Here is a 20,735-nt window from a genome sequence, read left to right as displayed (position 1 = left end):
CACCATTTTAGATATGCCACTTCTTGCCCTCTTGTACATACTGATACCACCTTTTGCCCCTTTTTCATATAGATGCCACCTCTTGCGCCCTTTTAATATAGAAACCATCTTTAATTTTGCCACCATTCATTGTACACGTAACCGCACAGCCGCTCACAGGTGATTCTTCTATGGCCGCTGAAACCTGTGAGTGGCTGAGTGGTCTCGTATACCTTGTTTTCATTATATAAACTCATCATACTGCCGTAGACTCATCTGCTTGAATTGAAATGCAAAAGAAGCATCTGAAAAGTGCACATGCGTTTTTTAAAATAGATATTATAATAAAGTTTATTTGTTTTTAATTTAAACTAGGAGGGGTTAATGTCAGTATATCTGGTGGGCTAGAGCAGTGAAGGTGTTAATGTCAGAATACCTGGTTGTCTACGGCAGCAATGTGGGGTTAATTCCAGTATCTTTAGTGGTCTTGGATAGTGAAGGGATTAATGTCAGTATATCTGATGATCTAGAGCAGTGAGTGGGATGAGATACCCGGGAGATAGGAAGCGAACAAAGATTTATTTGTGTTGACACAATTTGGTCAGAGGGAACCGTGTGTTCACAAATCTCTGAATGAGTTATTACATCATATACAACAGTTTATATATCGAGTAGGTAGGTTTAATATAAACTAACACTTATTGGTTCATCTTTACACAAAAACCCAGAAATATGTTTCTACTTTCACTATAGCTACTTGCACTTTAGCAAGTTCAGGGAAGAGTAGAGAGTGTGAGTAAAGGGTGGGGGGTTAGTGGGTGAATTCCAGTGCTACCTTACTGGTATCTGATTACACAGTGTATCTTAGCTACAGCTAATATCACACAGGAGAAGATTAGATAATGAAGCAAAGCAGACTGTATGTACAGACAACTAAGTTTGAAAGGAAAGGAAGCTAATAAGGGCCAAATTAGTATACAGAAAAATAAACAGAACAATATATAATATGCTTCAGCCTTCGGGCTGATAACTGAGAAACAATAGATTATAAGTCCTCATACCCCTAGTATACTGCACCTGATGGTGTGGTGAAATGAAGGCGTGAATGTCTGTATTCTTGGTTGACTAGAATAGTGAAGGGGTTAATGTCAGTATTACTACTTTTCTAGGGCAGTAATGGTAGTTAATTACAGTATATCTGGTCACCTTGTGCAGTGAAGGCTTTAAGTTTAGTATATCTGGTGGTCTAGAGCAGTGAAGGGGTTAATGTTTATATCCCTGGTAAACTAAAACAGTGAAGGGATTAATATCAATCTACCTGGTAGACTAGGACAGTGAGGAGGTTCATTTCAGTATCACTGGTGGTGTTGGATAGTGAGGGGGTTAATTCCATTTTCCTTGTTGATGGTTTAGTGCAGTGTTTCTCAACTCCAGTCCTCAGGGACCCCACCAGGTCATGTTTTCAGGATTTCGTTAGTATTGCACTGATGATGTAATTATTGTCAGTGCCTCAGACACTGTCGCAGGTGTTCTTACTATAGGATATCCTGAAAGAATGACCTGTTGGGGGGGTCCTGGGGACTGAAATTGAGAAACACTGGTTTAGTTTACAACCGAGGGCCTATAGTACACTTAATCTGCCACTGCCAGCCCCTTACACACTAGTTACAGCTGGCACTCCCTACACAGCAGTCACAACATGACTTCTCCTAGCCCACTTCCAGTAGTCACGGCAGAACCCTCGACACACTTGCGACACTCCATTGTAGCTTCCTGCCTTGGCCTCTGCTAATACAGACTGATGCAGGAAGAGCACATAGTGCGGCCATTATACATGTATGCTATCGATGTCAGCATCCAGCTCCATGCAGTATGCACCAAGTATGGTATAAGCCACTGGCAATCAGTTTTGCAAAGGACAGGAAGCAAAACTAGGTCACCAGGGTTGATTTTCAAGTCCCTGACCGTGCGCTCATTGGGGCAATGTCTGCATTGGGGGTGTGGGCCGCAAGGACACAGTCGCTCACAAAGTCCATATAAACTCCAGGACTCTGTCATCAGGATTAAATACTTTAACCTTTTTCAGACCGATTATACACTTGGCTCGGGGCCTCTTGTGCCTTCTGCAGGTGTTCCCTTACAATTGCCATTGCAGTAGCAATCCAGTCTTGCATTTCTGCCATATGCTCCATGACGCTTTTGTAGGGAGTAGACTCTGTTACCCATGTATCTTTGGCTATGTTTAGCAGACCCATTGAAGTTGGTGAGAATCCTGTAGGAGCCTGTGTCCTATCTGATGCTCTCTAATAGAGAACATCAGATAGGACACAGTTCCCACCACTGTCTCTATTATAGCAAGAGCTACAGGATGCACCTTTGTATCACCAATGAGGGATTTTTATGACAAACGGCCAATCAGAAGCAAGCTGTTTTCGGGCAAAATAGTTTAAGCCCGCAAAGTAGGGAGAACACAGGGTCTCTCGCCCCTATGATACCCTTCATGTCTCCGCAGGAGCACATAGCCAGGTATATCAGGGCTTCTGACTGTGTGACTATCCTGTAGGACCCTCTGGACCACTACACTGGCACTGGGAGTCGTATATGACTCAAATGACCCTTTTGGGGTTTTATGGAAATAAATTATGGCATTTAATGTTTCTATATTACTGCAGGAGGCTCAATCCCATCTGTACATTTTGCAATGCAGAGCCACAAGATCCCATCCAGAACACTTGCGGACACACCTTCTGCTCGGATTGCTTCTGTGAATATCAAGCTACTAAACAAAAATTTGGAAACAGATGTCCATCGTGCATCAGAGAAGAACCAAATGAGGTCAGACTATCTTTGGTAGACATTGTACAAACGTTCTTAAAGTGACCACTCATAAATTGCACTATAATAGCTGCTCCTCTCAAAGAACAAGGTCAAGTAGATCTCCTCCCAAAGGAAGTAAATAAGGTGACCAGCTTTCCACAGGGTCAAAGCAGGACAGAGGGGTGTGGTCAGGGGCGGGGCTTATCACGACGTATGATTTTACCTCCATCATACCTCCATCATTTGAAGTATTTTACAATCTATGACTTATTTTGACTCGTTTATTTAATAAATGTGTCTGTAGGGGCTCTGTTCTCTATTCAAATACACTGTTATCTCTCTTGTATCATGTATCAAATATCAGATTGGGCTGACAGTGTCTAGTTCCACGATCAATAAACACCCCTCTATATACACTACCGTTCAAAAGTTTGGGGTCACATTGAAATGTCCTTATTTTTGAAGGAAAAGCACTGTACTTTTCAATGAAGATAACTTTAAACTAGTCCTAACTTTAAACAAATGCACTCTATACATTGCTAATGTGGTAAATGACTATTCTAGCTGCAAATGTCTGGTTTTTTGTGCAATATCTACAAAGGTGTATAGAGGCCCATTTCCAGCAACTATCACTCCAGTGTTCTAATGGTACAATGTGTTTGCTCATTGGCTCAGAAGGCTAATTGATGATTAGAAAACCCTTGTGCAATCATGTTCGCACATCTGAAAACAGTCTAGCTCGTTACAGAAGCTACAAAACTGACCTTCCTGTGAGCAGATTGAGTTTCTGGAGCATCACATTTGTGGGGTCAATTAAACGCTCAAAATGGCCAGAAGAAGAGAACTTTCATCTGAAACTCGACAGTCTATTCTTGTTCTTAGAAATGAAGGCTATTCCATGCGAGAAATTGCTAAGAAATTGAAGATTTCCTACAACGGTTTGTACTACTCCCTTCAGAGGACAGCACAAACAGGCTCTAACCAGAGTAGAAAAAGAAGTGGGAGGCCGCGTTGCACAACTAAGCAAGAAGATAAGCACATTAGAGTCTCTAGTTTGAGAAACAGACGCCTCACAGGTACCCAACTGGCATCTTCATTAAATAGTACCCGCAAAACACCAGTGTCAACATCTACAGTGAAGAGGCGGCTGCGGGATTTTGGGCTTCAGGGCAGAGTGGCAAAGAAAAAGCCATATCTGAGACTGGCCAATAAAAGAAAAAGATTAAGATGGGCAAAAGAACACAGACATTGGACAGAGGAAGACTGGAAAAAAGTGTTGTGGACGGATGAATCCAAGTTTGAGGTGTTTGGATCACAAAGAAGAACGTTTGTGAGACGCAGAACAAATGAAAAGATGCTGGAAGAATGCCTGACGCCATCTGTTAAGCATGGTGGAGGTAATGTGATGGTCTGGGGTTGCTTTGGTGCTGGTAAGGTGGGAGATTTGTACAGGGTAAAAGGGATTCTGAATAAGGAAGGCTATCACTCCATTTTGCAACGCCATGCCATACCCAGTGGACAGCGCTTGATTGGAACCAATTTCATCCTACAACAGGACAATGACCCTAAACACACCTCCAAATTGTGCAAGAACTATTTACAGCAGAAGCAGGCAGCTGGTATTCTATCGGTAATGGAGTGGCCAGCGCAGTCACCAGATCTGAACCCCATTGAGCTGTTGTGGGAGCAGCTTGACCGTATGGTACGCCAGAAGTGCCCATCCAACCAATCCAACTTGTGGGAGATGCTTCTAGAAGCGTGGGGTGCAATTTCTCAAGCTTACCTCAACAAATTAACAGCTAGAATGTCAAAGGTGTGCAATGCTGTAATTGCTGCAAAAGGAGGATTCTTTGACGAAAGCAAAGTTTGATGTAAAAACAATGTTATTTCAAATACAAATCTTTATTTCTAACCTTGTCAATGTCTTGACTCTATTTTCTATTCATTTCACAACGCATGGTGGTGAATAAGTGTGACTTTTCATGGAAAATACAAAATTGTTTGGGTGACCCCAAACTTTTGAACGGTAGTGTATACCTATATATTATAGGCATTTTCATATTTATGTTTCCTTTATAGGCTATGAATGCAGAATTGCTTCTGCTTCCAACACTTACCTTTTGTTTTACCCTACTATGCACTTTAAACTCCCAATTCATTATGTCCCATTCATCGGTATGGCCAGTATTATTGGTCCGCACAGAGAATTGATTTATATACACATATCATTGATGTGACATCTCACTTTGATCTATGAGATCTTTTGTCACTAATATTCTTCATGGACTTCGGCAAAATGGCGCCTGAAACTCAGTGCTGAGCCTGGGACAGCTTAGGGCACCACCCTCTTTCTGACGCCTAAGCGCCTGACTGGCCAATACCTCTGCGTCATTAAGTGCTGCCCCCTTATGACGCGCATAGGACCGATAGGCTGTTACGGCTCCCCAAAAACATCCAGCACCTCCGTCTCGTGACACGCATATCGCGCGCCCGACGTCATTCGATCACGTGACGCAGGACGACCAGCTGACGTGGCACGTGTGCTACGCGCCTGACATCACTGAATCCCATGACGCGGGACAACCACCTGATTTGGAACATCAGCTACGCCAGCAGGTGGGGATTGGCTGGCATAACTTACCCCTTGGTCTAGCACCGCCCCGGGATGACACTAATAGGTGACGAATAGCCAACCAATATGGATCTATGGTGGACATAATAAGTGATCGGTCTTTGCATGAGCAGCGTAAACATAAGGAAACAAATAAATTAGCAACTATCACGAGCTGGGCATTACATGGTAAACAATAATTGGGGGTTATGAAGTGCAGGGATCTAATATCAGGGATCAACATGGGAGAAGGGCAGTCCAGAGTATGCGTATGGCTAATTATACTCCCGCTCATGATTGGCGGGCTGCAACGAGCTGGGTGGGACTAGACAAGGCTATGGGCTTTATAACATGAGACAGCCTCAGACACAATCAGACAGCCACCTACCCACCATCAGGGCAGGAGGCTATAACACTCTCTATCTACAATTAGCCTAACAAGTGAACTTCTTTCTTCTCAGTGCTGTTGCTCAGTCTAGACAGCGTATCTATATGGTCATGATTGTTTGACCCAGGCCTTAGTTAGCTATGTTATCAAGTAATTTGAACTGTCTGCAGCTGCAGATTGAACTTTAGGGGTATTGCTCCCTTTCTTAAGCACTGAGACCTTAGCTGGGATAGCCTGTCAACGGTGTTACTATTCTAACGTCTATTTGATGGCATCATCAAGCCACTTAGACTAACGTGAGGCCAGCTAGAGGTGGGCTACATTATTCCAACCTTGGACAAATTGTTTCCCTATGACACTGTTATCTGTCATATGGGGAGCTCTAATTGTAACAGTTGAGCATTATCTTATAGTATACCCTCGGGGGGGGGGGGGGGGGGGGAGGGGGAACAATCTCGAGGTTCTAAACTCAACGCTTACCAACACTAAGAAATGATAGGCACTAATTTAGACCATAATTAATCATTTTAATGTTATGTCATACGTCTCTTGATACGGATAGACCTATGAACGATTCTATACATCTGACCACCCAGTTCTTGAAAAGTCATGGGTCCGACTGAAATGCATTGAACCTTGAACGAACTATGTACTCTGAATGAATTAGAACCTTGAATGAACTATGAACTTCGAATGAATTATAAATACGCCTATTTGGGCTCTCTTTTTTCTCGACTTAGTAAATCTCTACTAGTGGAGATCATCTCAATTCACTAGGGCCTAACATATCGTCTCAACTATCTAGGTTACCTTCGTATAAGATTAGAGAGCGCCTAGCCAGAGTGCCAATGAAATTAAAGGGAAACTGAGGAAGTTGGTGTAATATATCATACTAACCTCTAACTACAAAACTCAAATACCCCAGATCTACATTGGACTCAACCTGAGTTACTGGAGGCCCTCTGATCTTATACTCCTATAACAATGTGACGTCTATGAGCACTTGTGTCTCGTCCATTGTCTATTTTTTGTTTTTGTTTTGTCCCCATTACTTGGAGACTGTCTTGAGCCCAATGTTTTTTTAACGTATATTAAAGGGGTTGTCCCGCGCCGAAACGGGGGTTTTTTTTTCAATAGCCCCCCCGTTCGGCGCGAGACAAACCCGATGCAGGGGTCAAAAAAGAAAACGGGATAGTGCTTACCTGAATCCCCGCGCTCCGGTGACTTCTTACTTACCTGGTGAAGATGGCCGCCGGGATCTTCTCCCTCGGTGGACCGCAGGGCTTCTGTGCGGTCCATTGCCGATTCCAGCCTCCTGATTGGCTGGAATCGGCACGTGACGGGGCGGAGCTACAAGGAGCCGCTCTCCGGCACGAGCGGCCCCATTCAGAAAAGAAGAAGACAGGACTGCGCAAGCGCGATTAGACGCTGAAAATTAGACGGCTCCATGGAAACGAGGACGCTAGCAACGGAGCAGGTAAGTGAATAACTTCTGATAACTTCTGTATGGCTCATAATTAATGCACAATGTACATTACAAAGTGCATTAATATGGCCATACAGAAGTGTAGAACCCCACTTGCTTTCGCGGGACAACCCCTTTAATAAAGAATTATTGATTTAGGGACCTTCTGTGATTAGGGCTTTTATAAATTAGTTCCCTCTGCGTCTGTGATTTCTCTTATTGAACTGGTTATGGCAGGTTTTCTATCCAATAGCTTGGATACTGCAAGTTGGCTCACTGAAGCCAGTACAGTGTTTTCTGATAGAGAATTTAATCCCCAGACACACCATACTTCTATTAAAAATTCATTTAAATACCTCACTACAATCTACTGAGAATACGCTAGATCTTGGTGGGAGATACAGGGTTTCACAAAGTATCTTGAACACCAGATCGTTCCAAGAGGCTTACGTTCACCTATACTACCTCCGCAATTCGGAATTCCTAAAAAAATGGGAGAAAGAGGTTACTGAAGGATCCTTGAGACTAATTAAACTCCTTCTCGAGGAAGAAAAATTGACACTGGAAAAAACTAAAACTTTCTCTTCCGATCCAGAATATCAACAAAAAGAAAAACTCCTCCAATTGAATATCGAGAATTATACGGCATTCATTAAAGAAAGGAAACACTTCCAGTTTGCGAGGGATTTGAGCGACTTCAAAGAAGGGAGAGCTTATGGGGAAAAGTTTAGGTCGGACACCGACATTAGTTCGTCTGATTGCGAACAAACTGAACTTGATGTAACTAGGAGAAACCATGCCACCTCCGGTAATAGGAGAGGACAAGGCAGGCCACCACAGAGAGGAAGAAGCAGGAGATCTCCTGAGAAAGGTTTTTTTAGGCCAACATTTTGGCCAATACCTCCTCAGAGATCGGAAGGAACAGAATTAACTAGACTTGATCCTTTCCTTTTAATACCAGTCAATTGTTTATCTAGACAGGCCCCTTCCTCTTCAACAGAAAGGGAATTAGAGCAAGTAGCCTACACCTCTAGCACTCAAGTATACGATAGTGTCCTTTCAACTTCTGGCTTAGGATCTGCGAGTATCTCTCCTGACAGCGACCGGATGCAGATTGTTAATCTATCACAACGCAGCCTCACTTCTGAGGAGACAGGCGTTTTGGAGAGGGGGCTGTCCTTTGTCCCCACGACCAGATACAATCAATTCGTGTGGACAAAGGACATCTCCCTCTTCTTACGCAAACTACGATGGAAAAAGTTCTTCACAATACAGAATAGAAAAAAGGCAGCTGAACTTGGCCTAGAGGTCAGTGATCTTCCGAGCCTTGAACTTCTGGAAAGTCTGGAATCTGAGGTCCAAGGTAAATCAGATGTGGGCCCGCTCACAGATCTGAGACTGACTAATACTTCTAATCCCCCTCCGGTACACGTACCACTCATAGATGTGTTTGAAAAGATGGTATTGGCAGAACTAGAAAAACATCCCCCTAGAGTCTCAAAACAATCGAACATGTTCGCACCCCAATTGCGAGCCTTGAACTCACTTGAATCTGATCCAGATATTATTATAAAATCCTCCGATAAGGGGGGTAACATTGTCATCTTGAATCGGACAGATTATGTGAAAATGTGTAAAGACCTGTTGGGGGGATAAAAACACCTATAAAATTCTAGGATATGATCCATCAATTTCGTTTCAGAGGACACTGGAAAGTATTCTAATGGATGGTCTACGAGCAAAGGTCATTGACGACAAAGAGTATAAATTTATGTCACCTCGTCACCCTCAGATTGCGTCGTTTTATGCCCTGCCCAAAGTCCACAAAGGACTAAATCCGTTAAAAGGTCGCCCTATTGTTTCAGGTATTGACTCCGTTACACAGAATGCAAGTGTATACCTTGATAAAATCCTAAGAGACTTCGTAACATCTCTCCCCTTGTATGTGAGGGATACCATGGATGTCCTCAGACATCTGGATGGTCTCCAAGTAGACCCCCACGTACGCTTGGCAAGTCTCGACATGGAGGCCTTATATAGTTCGATCCCCCATGAAGAGGGGATCCAGGCAGTGGAATTCTACCTTCAACAGTGAGGGACACAACTCGAGGAGCATAATATCTTAGTGTCCAAGTTGTTGAGATTTATACTTACACACAACTTCTTTCTGTTCAACGGCCAGTACTTCCACCAGCTCAGGGGTACAGCGATGGGGACCCCGTGTGCCCCCCACCTACGCCAACCTGTACCTGGGCTGGGGGGGAGGAAAAACTGATATTTTCTGAGGCCAACCATCGATGGACAGATAAGATTTTGTTGCGGTTAAGATATATTGATGACGTGCTCATCCTATGGACCGATGATACAAGCTCCTTTAACAAATTCATGGACCATCTAAATGTTAACAACCTTGGTTTAAGAGTAACACTGGAAATACAAGATGATGAAATATCATTTTTGGATATTAGAATAAAAAAAAACATTGATGGCAGCCTGAATACTACCTTATATAGAAAAAAGACTGCCACAAATAGTCTACTTTCCTGGGAGAGCTTCCACCCAGCACCTCTGCGACGCGGCATACCCAAAGGCCAGTTCCTCAGGGTCAGGAGGAATTGCTCTAATGAGATAGACTTTATGTTCGAAAGTCAGGCACTTGGGAACAGATTCCTCCAGAGGAACTATCCTAGGGAATTGATAGATGAGGCCTTTCACCACGCACAGGGCAAAAATTGAGCAGCTTTGCTGGTCCCCCAGAAAAAAGATACCTCAGATACTATCCGCATAATTGGCACCTACGATACTGGAGCCAGGTCAATCAAGAATGTACTCCAACGATATTGGGGCATCCTAAGGGATGACGAAGATATCCGAGATTGTATCTCGGATACCCCATCTATCGCGGTAGAAACGTGAGGGATAGACTAGTTCGTAGTCATCTATGTCCTCGCCAGCCTGAGACGATGTGGCTGAATAAAAAGGAGATCAAAGGCATGTTCTCGTGCGGCGACTGCTCAATATGTGAATCTATCATAAGAAGCTCATCCTTCACAAGTGCAGTCACCAATACCACCTTTCAGATCCGTGATTACATCAACTGTAAAACTAGCAACGTGATATATATGGCTACATGCACCTGCCCCAAAAACTACGTCGGAAAGACAAGACAGCAGTTGCGGAGACGTATACTAGGCCATATGGGTAACATCAACAGGAAGGAAGCTACTCCGCTGTCAAACCATATGTGGCTCGAACACGGAGGCGATATTTCAAAACTGAAGTTTTAGGGGCTTGAACGGATTAGAACCTATGGGAGAAGAGGAGATGTAGACAAAAGGCTTCTACAGAAAGAAGCAGAATGGATATTTAGACTGAAATCCATGCACCCTCGAGGCCTCAATGAAGTTCTCTCATTTAAAGGGGTTGTCTCGCGAAAGCAAGTGGGGTTATACACTTCTGTATGGCCATATTAATGCACTTTGTAATATACATCGTGCATTAAATATGAGCCATACAGAAGTTATTCACTTACCTGCTCCATTGCTGGCGTCCCCGTCTCCATGGCTCCGTCTAATTTCGCTGGCTGCTTGCTTTTTTAGATGCGCTTGCGCTGTGCCGTCTTCTGCCTGGTGAATGGGGCCGCTCGTGCCAGAGAGCTGCTCACCGCGTCGTCATCGTAGCTCCGCCCCGTCACGTGTGCCGATTCCAGCCAATCAGGAGGCTGGAATCGGCAATGGAACGCAAGGAAGGAGAAGAAAATCCACGGTGCACCGTGGGAGAAGACCAGCGGCGCCATCTTTAAAAGAAGAATAGAAGAAGCTGCAGAACGCTGATGCAGGTAAGTGCAATGTGCTTTTTAAAAACTAACCTATGCTTTCTTTTTAACAGGGCAGAATGCGGGGGTAAGTGGAAAAAAAAAATTTTCGCTTTCGCCGCGAGACAACCCCTTTAACAGCTTCATTTAATAAATGCGTTTTCCACTCTCCCGTTTCAGAGCTTTAAAGTATTTTACAATCTGTGACTTATTTTGACTTGTTTATTTAATAAATGTGTCTGTACGGGCTCTGTTCTCTATTCAAATACACTGTTATCTCTCTTTTCTCTGTAAGGCTACGTCTTGTCGCGTTAACTACCACGCTGCCATGACGTAACCTTACGTCCTGTGGCATTAAGGGGTTAATTCAACAACAGAAAGCTTTCCCGCTGCAGAATTTAATCTTGCAGTTTTGAAGTACAGACACATAGATTTTAACAGCTGCGGATTTCAAACCCCATAGAGATAACATTGTGGCATAGAAATGTCTGCGCAGACTTATTCCATCCCGTGGGAAAGGTCCATACAAGGGGTTTCCAACTCAAGACATTTATTTACACTGTAAAACCAGTAAAACTGAAGTAGCGGGACTGATACTTATGATGCGGCGTTGTGCAAAATTGAATCGATACTGAAGTGATAGTCACCGAAGAAGAAAATTAATTAAAACTACTAACTTTATTAAATATTGCTTAAAAATACCAAATTTTGGACAAGCTCAAACATATACGTAAAGTGAGGTGGGGATCTAGTCTACGGATGGGAACCAGAAATCCTTACACTGCATAACCCAATCCTTGTGGTTAGGCTTCATTACGGGTATCACATATCCACCCAACCTATCTAGGGGTTGGTGCAATATGTATAACAACCCTGACATCGCAATTAGACCGCAACATCACCGGATTGGGAAGGCACTTCCTTTTTAATTTGTCTGAGAGCCTCCCTATTAGCTCTACAGACTACAGATTGTACAAGGACAGTCTGTCTATATAAAAACTGTGTTAACCCTTTCCAATCCAATTTGTATCCTGGTTTTCCTAGGGGGCTTACTCTTTTTCTGCTGTTATACAATGGCGCTATATGCTGGCTAAAGCCAGTACTGCATGAGGTAACACGTTGGATTGGCTCCAACAGCAGAGAGGCTGGCAATATACTGTAAGAGAACCCCGATGGCTGTCTTCCAACATCGGAGCTGTACAGCCTTAAATCATAATGTCTTCAGAGGTCAGACAGTGGATTGGAAAGGGTTAATCCATCAGATCAAAAGTAGGCAGTGATTCCTTTTATTTCTTCCCTCCACACTCAGATACACTTTTTCTTCTGTATATATATATATATATATATATATACACATATATATCATCTTTGTATTAATCAGTCACCCCTTATTACTGATTAATAATAGAGTACCTCGATATTAGGGTTGGGCCCTCCAAATCCACAGCTTAATTTTAATAGTTCCTGGGTACCAGTCAGACTTGAGGGAAAGCAAAAAGTGTATGAGTGCGCTGACTAATATATAAGCCACACTCTATTATTGCCCCAGTCAGTTAAATTAACTCCTAGTCCAAAAAAAACAACAAGAAGTGGAGAGGAAGGGGTTAAATTAAACTGGACTGTCAAAGCAGGCACATATGTGGTCCCAACCTGACTCTACTAACAGTGTTAGTTTATATGGGTAAAAAAAAACAATTGTGCCATTTTTTGGGTGAGGTCTTGCTTTTACGGCATTGACAGTATGGTGAAAAGGACATATTGTTATGCGGGTCACTTCAATACTAAATGTATATACTTTTTATTATGTTTTACTACTTTTAAGAAAATCTTAAACTTTCCAAAAAATGCATTTTGTAGCCCAGTAGCATAAAAATTTGACTTAAACAATAAGGGCTCATGTCCACGGGCAAAATATGATTTAAGATCCGCAGCGGATCTCCCGCATGCGGATCCGCACCCCATAGGGATGCATTGACCACCCGCGGGTAGATAAATACCCGCGGATCGTCAATAAAAGGGATTTTTAAAAAAATGGAGCATGGAAAAATCTGGACCATGCTCCATTTTCGTGCGGGTCTCCCGCGGGGACGGCTGAAGCCTATGGAAGCCGTCCGGATCCGCGGGAGACCTAAAATAGGAATTTAAAGTATTTACCATCCGTAGCGGACCGCGAAGGTCTCCTCTTCCTCACGGCCGCATCTTCCTTGCTTCGGCTCGGCGGATGTGCCCGGCGCATGCGCGCGGCACGTCGACGACGTGCCGGTGACGTGCCGCCGGCGTGAGGAATTCATCCGCGGCCGAAAAAGAAGATCCGGCCGTGAGGAACAGCTGACCTTCCCCGCCCGCGCCGGATAGGTAAATGCTTTTAAATTCTTATTTTCGGCGCTCATGTCCGCGGGGCAGGAGGGACCCGCTGCAGATTCTACATGGAGAATCTGCAGCGGATCTTATTTTCCCCGTGGACATGAGGCCTAAGGGTGTTTTTACGTGGGTGATTTTCACGTGCGACAGCTGACTGATTGCGATGTGGTCAGATATGGTGTGAGAAAAGGACACATTCATTAATATCTGTTTGTTCACATGAGCAATTTTTTTTGCACGGACTAATGATCCGAGGTAGAAAAATTACTGCGTGTCCCATTTTTGGACAATCATTGTTTAGGAATCGACCTACATAAATGAAAACTTGAAATCTAATGCAAAAAAAATTTTTTTTAGGGACAAACACTGATATTTTTGTTATAAACTGGAAAGCCCACACAGTTATTGGTCATTTCCCAATCTCCCATAGATTCTAGCAATCATGGAGATCCCAGCAGGTGTAGTTATCTTACCACCCACATCAGTTTTCAAGACCCCCTTACCCCAGTTTTTCACCTTCAGCACATGGCTCTATTATTTGCCCCAGTGTATTTCTAAAAAGTATGATAAGTGATGACAACTAACGTTCTCCTTATTTCTTCAGCCCCTGCAGCTAGTAAGTGTTGCCGAGAATGGTCAGCTAGTCCTAGAAGAGCGCGTCCTGCATCGGTGCTTCCTGGGTCGAGGAATTGAAGAATACCCCATCTACCTGATAAGTGTGATTGGAGAGAAGCGTACAGGAAAATCCTTTCTAATGAATTACATTATGAAAGCCCTTCAAAGTCAGGTGAGAGGACATTAGGCTGTTCTACTGGAGGTTTCTCTACTGAGCAGGATCATATCTATAGGGGGTGCAGAGATAGCAGACGCACACCGGCTCCTCTGCCACATAAGAAAACACCAGTATTACAAATGGCACACGGTAGATCAAGAGTCCTATTTCAGATTTTGCGTCAGAAGACGCTGCTCCAACCCCTGTATAGTAGCCAGGCCTGCAATTAGAAGCACAGCTCCCATTTATTTCAATGAGAGCTGTGCCTGCAATTACAAGTGCCGGCCACTACACAAGGGTTGGAGCAATGTTTTCTGCTCCAACCCCCTGTGTAGCCTGGCACTGACAGCTAGAGCTGCCTGGAAAACCCCTTTAAGTGATGCCCCTGTTACCAAGAAAGGAGAACTACATATGCTATTTTGAACACAAAATATGTGTTCTAAAAAGTTAGATGTTCGTAGAGTTTTCATATCATTCAGTTTTTTCTGGGACTACAGTATTGATGCAAAGGCAAAGGAGTGCAAAAAATTTGCAGAAAATTGATGGCCTATGATTAGGATTAGAGATGAGCGAACCTACTCATTTCGAGTAATTACTCGACCGAGCACCGCGATTTTCGAGTACTTCTGTACTCGGGTGAAAAGATTCGGGGGGCGCCGGGGGGCGGGGGGAGGCGTGGCGACGCGGGGGGTAGCAGCGGGCAACAGGGGGGAGCCCTCTCTCTCTCCCTCTCCCACTACTCACCCACGGCGCCCCCCGAATCTTTTCGCCCGAGTACGGAAGTACTTGAAAATCGCGGTACTCGGGTGAAAAAGGGGCCTGGCCGAGTAGGTTCGCTCATCTCTAATTAGGATAGAACAACTAAAAATTGAGAGTCCAAGTTATAAAATTCTTGTAATTGATTACATTTTAAAGATTGACTGAAAACATGATGACAAATAGCAAGCTTTCGAGACAACCTAGGTCTCTGCATCAGGTAGGGTCACATACATACTTCCCCAGCATGTGATGTGGGTACCACTATAAGGGGTTAATTAGTGCCATAACTGGAAAAGGCTCGGCTGCATAGTAAATTTTTGAATATACCCCTTCCTCTGCCACAGTCACGATTGACCATGGCATCTAAGAGGTTAAACTGCTTTATTCTGTCTTTGTAGTTGAATCTTAGCTGTATATTACAACTTTCAACTATTGTGGTTGGCATTAGTGCAGCCCCTGTGCCACTCACTGGATGTAACTGGATGTATATTTCAAGTAACACACTGTCTAAAGGAATGTACAGTTACATTCATTTGCGGACTGCCATACTTCTCAACTTTCAACCCATGGAAAGTGGGATAATTCCTGTGGCACATTTTTTTTGCCTTAAGCCATGCTCTCAACCTTGCCCAATCTCTTCCATACATGCCTAAGCCTGGCCAGTCTCCTGTGTGTTTCCACACAATAATAGTGCCCTCTTGTATAACACACAGTCATAATGCCCTCTTTATTTGGCACGCAGTGAAAATTTCCCTACACAATAACATGATGCATCCTTAGTGCTGCTTCACAGGAATTATGCCCTCTTAGTGCCCACACACAGGAAGGATGCCCCCTTATTGCCTACCCGTTCAGTAATGATTGCTCCTTAGTGCCCCCTAAATGTCCTCCACTGAGACCTCTTACATCTTGCCAGTAGTAGAAGTGCAGGAGACTATGCATTGGATAAGCACTTAGCTTTAGTGGAATAAGCCGCAGAACACAGAGCCATCCGGAGTAAGGAACAGTGGACACCACGCTGTCCACGGGAGCCACTAACTGCCAGTGAGCAACTGACAATTTACAGCACCTTAGCTTCCTGTCCATCCCAACTAAATATCCAGCTAATTATCCACAGATGTGAGCACATTGCGTCACACCCACTAAGCTAGAAGGTGCAGAACCATGTCCAAAACGCGCATTGGACTCAGTCAACTCGGCAGCGATCCCAGCACTGCTGCAACAATCTCTATCAGAAATAACGTCATCAGGAATGCCATGTAGTCTAAATATCTCCTTAATCATTAATTCTGCAGTTTGTTCAGAAGTGGGAATCTCTTTGGTGAGAATAAAATGGGCCGTTTTTGTGAGTCGGTCCACTACAACAAAGATGGTAGACATTTCTTTAGAAGGGGGAAAACCTACAATAAAATCCATTAATATAGATCCCCAAGGCCTGGATGGGCCTGGAAGTAGTTGAAGAAGTCCTAACAGAAGGGATCGAGGTGTCTTGTTTCATGCATAGTTTCTTTCAGCAGGTGAGATGATATGAGACAGAATTGCACATGGGTGCAGTTGCATCTTGTTTCCGATTCATTGACACAAGACAGCAACCACAGCAGCATCAGAGGTGTCCACTTCCCAAACAAAAGGTAGTTCCGGATTTGGATGAACCAGCACTGGTGCAAAAGTGAACAGAGCTTTTAGTTTTTCAAAGACGACCTGTACCTCTGCAGATCATGCCTAAGTTTTGGCTTTCTTTGTGAGTGAAGCAATTGGTAAGATGATTTTTGAAGAGTCTTTTATGAATCCCTGGTAGAAATTCGGAAATCCTATAAAGCGTTGAACGTCCTTTAGATGTATTGGGTTCACAGCTTTAGGGTCCATACTCAGACTATCTGGGGAGATGATATATCCAAGGAATTGGATCCTGGTTTGTTCAAACTCACATTTTTCCAGTTTAATATAAAGACGATTCCTTTGGAAACTTTCAAGACTAGCCAGACATGCCTGTGGTGTTCCTATAAACTGTCAGAAAATATAAGAATGTCATCGAGGTAAGCAACAACAAATTGATCTAAAAAATCTTGAAACACATCATTTATAAAATGCTGAAAGGTGGCAGGGGCATTGCAAAGGCCAAATACATAACCAGGTACTCAAAATGTGCATATCTAGTTCTAAAGGCAGTCTTCCACTGATCCCATGGTTGGATCCGTATGAGGAGGTTGACGGTAAATAATACCTTCTGTCACTGGTAAATGGCATGGCTTGCATCTGGAAGTAGATACCAAAACTCTTGGTACTGGTGACGATACCCACCAAACTTTGCTGGCAGTGGCATGCAAACAGCAGAACTGGAATTGTGCAACTCCAGAAGTTATCCCTGTAAACCAGCTATCTCCCTTTGCAGGTCAGCAACCTTTCCCTGGTAGATGGCAAATAATAATAAATAATAATAATAAACTTTATTTGTATAGCGCCATCATATTCCGCAGCGCTTACATAGACAGGGGGGAATACAGAAAGGCAAAAGGACAAATATTACAGAACCACGGTTACATATAGTAATCAGTTGATGGAAACAATAGGGGTGAGGGTCCTGCTCCAACGAGCTTACATTCTACGAATGGTGGGGTGATACAGAAGGTAAAGGGCTGGAGATATGCACGGTATGGCAAAGTGGAACAGTGAGCGATGTTATACACCTAGACAATGGTCAGACATTTAGCCGTGTGACGGCAGAAACGGTATGACTGCAGGAGCGGTTTATGATGGCTAGCAGGAATTGCAGTTACTAGGGCAGAGAGCATGTTATCAGGCGGAGTACAGAGGGGTTAGTTTAGGGAATGTGGTATGCCTCCCTGAAGAAGTGCGTTTTTAGAGCACGCCTGAAGTTCTGCGAGTCCTGGATTGCTCGGGTAGCCTTTGGTAGTGCGTTCCAGAGGACAGGTGCTGCTCTGGAGAAGTCTTGGAGGCGGGAAGGAGAAGTTCAAATGAAAGGGGCACTCAGTCTGGTTTCGTTAGCAGAGCGGAGAGCCCGGGCTGGTTGATGGATTGAGATGAGGGAGGCGATATAGGGTGGCGCTGCGCTGTGGAGGGCTTTGTGGATGAAGGTAGCGAGTTTGAATTGAATTCTGTATTTAACGGGCAGCCAGTGCAGTGACCGGCACAGGGCAGAGGCGTCCGAGTAGCGGCTGGACAGGAAGATGAGCCTGGCTGCCGCATTCAGGATGGATTGGAAAGGGTAGAGTCTGGTGCAGGGGAGGCCGATCAGCAACGAGTTGCAATAATCGAGCCGGGAGTGGATGAGGGCGACAGTAAGCATTTTTAACGTCTCCACAGTGAGAAAAGAGCGGATTCTTGCGATGTTCTTGAGGTGCAGCTGACATGTTCAGGCCAGAGATTGGATGTAGGGGGTAAAAGAGAGATCAGAGTCAAATATGACCCCAAGGCAGCGGGCATGTTGTCTAGGAGTTATGGTGGCGCCACACACTGAGATGGAGATGTTAGGATGAGGTCGGTTAGTGGAGGGTGGAAATACCAGTAGGTTAGTTTTTGAGAGGTTTAGTTTTAGGTAGAGAGAGGACATAGTGTTAGAGACAGCGGACAGACAGTCGGTGATGTTTTGGAGGAAGGGTGCAGAGATGTCACGGGCAGAGGTGTATAGCTGGGTGTCATCAGCGTACAGGTGGTATTGGAGGCCAAAACTCCTGATGGTTTGTCCAATAGGGGCTGTGTAGATAGAGAAGAGAAGGGGAGAAGGTGGCCGAGGACCCTGGGGGACTCCAACAGCAAAGGGAAGAGGAGGGGAGGTAGAGCCAGCAAAGGAGACACTGAAAGAGCGGTCAAATAGGTAGGAGGAGAACCAGGAGAGGGCAATGTCCTTTAGGCCGATGGAGCGAAGCATACTGAGGAGGAGTTTGTGGTCAACAGTGTCAAGCGCTGCAGAAAGGTCAAGGAGGATCAGTAGGGAGTAATCGCCCCTCGATTTGGCTGTCAGCAAATAATTCTTGGGACTTAGCAACCTGTTTTCGCAAGGTGGTCACAGCAAGCTCCATATTTGGGCATGATTATTCTGTAGTTTTCTCCGTGCCTACAATTCTATTCTACCTCACCAAGAGGGACCATGATGTTCTTACTAATAATCCAAGTATCTAATGAGTCACCAACACATCTGCTGCAGTTATTGCTAATGATTGTTTATTACTAAATTCGAGAAGAACCCAAAGAATATTTTAAAGCCTGTGGCATCTGATCTGAACTGAGAACAGTATCAGAGGACCTGGGGTGTTTTTAAAGGGTCATGGACAGGATATGTCTGATCAGCACTGGAACTCAACTCTGGTCATTGAACTCTGTTCGGAATCAAGTCCCTGATTGAATTAGGAGGTGATCGTGCTTGTGTAAATAGTCAGAAATCCAGGTCAGCCCTGAAATCCATCAACTATGATACCATTATTTTATTAATGTATTTCTACTTTACAAATATTCCTTCCAGTGATGGGGTTCAACCTGTTTCATTTTTCATGATTGAAAACACATTCTATCAATACTCTATCGGGACCTTTTTGTTCTTTGTATGGGGCATGGTGCCAATCTTTTGTAATTTTTGGTGCTCAGTGACCATCACTGATGTGGCCTTAGATATTTAGATAGTATTAAAACCTTTTGCATACCAACGTTCCCAAATGGGATCAATACTTTTCAATTTTTGTTTAAGTGGCCTAACTTTTATGTTTTTGTAAGAAGAAATTCAGCCTGTAAAGGATTGGGGGAGCCTGTCACCTTGGGGGGCTCACATTATATTGGATCATAGGACAACATATAAATATATGTTATACATTCAAAGAGGTTATATCTATTTATTTTTATTTTTCCTTGTAGGAAGCAGGTAAGGGATTTGATCTCGGAGCAGAAGACAAAATACTTCAGGGCTTTCCTTGGGAGCCTGGCTCAGACAAAGTTACTTCTGGGATTTGGATATGGAGTAGACCCTTCATCTTAGAGCAAAATGGTCAAAAAGTAAGTGATCTGCTTTGTTTTGCATATGCTAAGCTACACCGGTTCTTAGCTCTAGCCAGGTTGAAGACTGCAGAAGCTCCAAGTGATATATACCATGTTATCGTAATAATATATGTATTCCCTTATATGCACATATATATCTATGTAATTTCTGTGATTGTTTCTCAAATCAGCCTAGGCTTATACACTTATATATGCATTAGTATTGCCTCCTGTTAGAATAAGCAGCAGGTAAATAACAGCATTTAAATGGTTAACTTTTTCAGTATTGTACGCTGGTATATATAAGATGCTTCTCATAACTCCCACACTTCTTTCCTTTGGGAAATGCTGTCTAAGATAGCTCTGGGGCCCCCACCACTAATAAGGAAATCTACTATAATGAACACAGTATAATTTAATTTCTTCTTGCTTCTTGTAAATTACTTGTTTATTAATAACACACACCTAAAGGCGTTAACATATGTTAATCATTAGAAACTAGAGCCTATCCTGAGTTCTTATGATTTTAGGGGTATGTAGCTCTATTGCTACGTCATTTGGAGTATATATGTATCATGATGCTATTAATGAATCAGAAGTACACTGCCTTTGATACACAAACCTGTGTCAAGTGTCAGCTGTCAGCGTGCGTGCACTTCGCAATGATCAATTTTGAACAGACAGTGAAATCAGAGGGACCCATTGGGGTTCTGATAACAACCACTTGGGCCGATCTCATGGTGGCTTACAGGTGAGACAGATACCAGGATACAAAGCCGACTC

General features: G+C 43.7%; 1 pseudogene; it reads left to right on the top strand.

Moving 5' to 3' along the window:
• LOC136612763 (RING finger protein 112-like) overlaps positions 1-20,735 on the top strand; it is a 52,495-nt pseudogene that overhangs the window by 1,314 nt on the left and 30,446 nt on the right.

Source organism: Eleutherodactylus coqui, chromosome 2, assembly GCF_035609145.1.
Source record: "Eleutherodactylus coqui strain aEleCoq1 chromosome 2, aEleCoq1.hap1, whole genome shotgun sequence".
In the NCBI taxonomy this organism is placed as follows: domain Eukaryota; kingdom Metazoa; phylum Chordata; class Amphibia; order Anura; family Eleutherodactylidae; genus Eleutherodactylus; species Eleutherodactylus coqui.
The sequence above is the reverse complement of the archived record's forward strand: the minus strand, read 5'-3'. Positions and strand labels throughout refer to the sequence as shown.